Below are 2,500 nucleotides of genomic sequence, written 5' to 3' on the forward strand. Positions count from 1 at the left end.
AAATGACCACGAAGGGAGAAGAAAACACCACAAAGGGACTCAAAGAAAACACCACAAAGGGACTCAAAATGACCACAAAGGGAGAAGAAAACACCACAAAGGGACTCAAAGAAAACACCACAAAGGGACTCAAAATGACCACGAAGGGAGAAGAAAACACCACAAAGGGACTCAAAGAAAACACCACAAAGGGACTCAAAATTACCACGAAAGGAGAAGAAAACACCACAAAGGGACTCAAAGAAAACACCACGAAGGGACTCAAAGAAAACACCACAAAGGAAGGGAGAAGAAAACACCACAAAGGGACTCAAAATGACCACGAAAGGAGAAGAAAACACCACAAAGGGACTCAAAATGACCACGAAGGGAGAAGAAAACACCACAAAGGGACTCAAAATGACCACGAAAGGAGAAGAAAACACCACAAAGGGACTCAAAGAAAACACCACGAAGGGACTCAAAGAAAACACCACGAAGGGTGAAGAAAACACCACAAAGGGACTCAAAATGACCACAAAGGGAGAAGAAAACACCACAAAGGGACTCAAAGAAAACACCACAAAGGGACTCAAAGAAAACACCACAAAGGGACTCAAAGAAAACACCACGAAGGGACTCAAAGAAAACACCACAAAGGGACTCAAAATTACCACAAAGGGAGAAGAAAACACCACAAAGGGACTCAAAGAAAACACCACAAAGGGACTCAAAGAAAACACCACAAAGGGACTCAAAATTACCACAAAGGGAGAAGAAAACACCACAAAGGGACTCAAAGAAAACACCACAAAGGGACTCAAAATTACCACGAAGGGACTCAAAATGACCACAAAAAGAACCAAAACTTACACAGAAATGTTGACAAAGGGACACAAACTGACCACAAAGGCACACAAAATGACTTCAAAGGGATGCAAAACAATGGGGTCAGATCAGTCTCAATAATTGCAAATGCACACAAAGATTTACAAATGCGCACAGAACAATTTACAAATATGTTTGATTTATAAATGCACGCAGAACGATCCACAAGTACCTTTCCAATCGCCAAATGTACGGCTCTGTTAGCCATGCAGGTCAAAATGAGTCTATACCTTTTGACCATAGCACGTTCTCTCCTGACCTCCAAGGGCCACTCCTAGATTGGTGAAAGGAGGCAAATATGGACTAATTCTTTCTTTTGGCATGTCAGACATTTTCTGTTCACTTGGCTGTCCTTGATGCCATCAACAGACCCCACAGTCAGATATTATCTTTCGGCCACTTGTGATCCAATATTTCCGTTGCAAAGTTGAGAGCATATGGTTTCTTCCAGCATGTCCAAGCTGCCGATGAATGTTTTACAAAATGAGATTGGATACATGTTGACCTTTGGAGAAAGCTTCAGCTCCTCAGCCAAAGCTGCACGACTGAGTCTTCCACTCACTCTTAACAAATCATCTTTCAATACGGGATCCAATCTGTAGACATCACTGGTTTTCCTTACACCAGATCCACTTTCTAATGAAGAGATTTCTTCCTTAAATGATGCTTAATGTCACCTTCTGCTCTGGAGATGTCACTTACGGAGAGTGACTGACTAATAATTGCATCTCTGACCTTTCTCATTTCCTTTTTGACTTGTGTGGATGAGCCATCAACAACTAAAAAAGAAATTACTTCATTCCTCTTACTCTTGGGCTCGTCCGGGATTTGAACCCTTTTCGACTAAATCCTCCATTGTCGTAACAAGAGAAATGCAAGGTTCTGCCAAGAACGTGTTACATTTTTGCTACAGAGCAACAGTCCAGCTGTCGCTACTGCAATGACTAGATTGTCAAGCAAACATTTATACATTTTTTTCGATGAAATAATTAAACAGTCTACATTAGCCATAATTACTCTTGGGCTCGTCCAGGATTTGAACCCGGGACCTCTCGCACCCGAAGCGAGAATCATACCCCTAGACCACCGAGCCAATAAAAGGTTTCTTTGTTTGATGTCTTTTCGACGAAATCCTCCATTGTCGTGACAAAAGAAATGCAAGGTTCTGCCAAGAAGGTGTTACATTTTTGCTACAGAGCGACAATCTAGCTGTCGCCACTGCAATGAGTAGGTTGTCAAGCAATCTTTTTCACGCTGATAAAATTAAACAGTCTACATTAGCCAAAATTACTCTAGGGCTCGTCCGGGATTTGAACCCGGGACCTCTCGCACCCGAAGCGAGAATCATACCCCTAGACCAACGAGCCAATAAAAGGTTTCTTTGTTTGTTGTCTTTTCGACGAAATCCTCCATTGTCGTAACAAGAGAAATGCAAGGTTCTGCCAAGAACGTGTTACATTTTTGCTACAGAGCAACAGTCCAGCTGTCGCCACTGCAATGACTAGATTGTCAAGCAAACGTTTTTACGTTTTGTCTCCGAAATAATTAAACAGTCTACATTAGACCAAATTAATCTTGGGCTCGTCCGGGATTTGAACCCGGGACCTCTCGCACCCGAAGCGAGAATCATACC

The 2,500-nt window shown here is 42.4% G+C and overlaps 3 non-coding genes across 3 annotated transcripts in view; all 3 read right to left on the reverse strand.

Annotated features, from left to right (window-relative positions):
• Positions 1–1,888: 1,888 nt before the first annotated feature.
• Positions 1,889–1,960, reverse strand: trnap-cgg. The gene has a single exon. It is a non-coding gene; the product is annotated as a tRNA-Pro (tRNA).
• A 202-nt stretch (positions 1,961–2,162) lies between these two features.
• Positions 2,163–2,234, reverse strand: trnap-cgg. The gene has a single exon. It is a non-coding gene; the product is annotated as a tRNA-Pro (tRNA).
• Positions 2,235–2,444: 210 nt separating this feature from the next.
• trnap-cgg overlaps positions 2,445–2,500 on the reverse strand; it is a 72-nt gene continuing 16 nt past the window's right edge. The window contains exon 1 of the tRNA in view: positions 2,445–2,500. This exon is cut by the window's right edge and continues 16 nt beyond it. This is a non-coding gene — a tRNA (tRNA-Pro).

This window comes from Cyclopterus lumpus, chromosome 14 (genome assembly GCF_009769545.1).
Source record: "Cyclopterus lumpus isolate fCycLum1 chromosome 14, fCycLum1.pri, whole genome shotgun sequence".
Taxonomy (NCBI): Eukaryota; Metazoa; Chordata; class Actinopteri; order Perciformes; family Cyclopteridae; genus Cyclopterus; species Cyclopterus lumpus.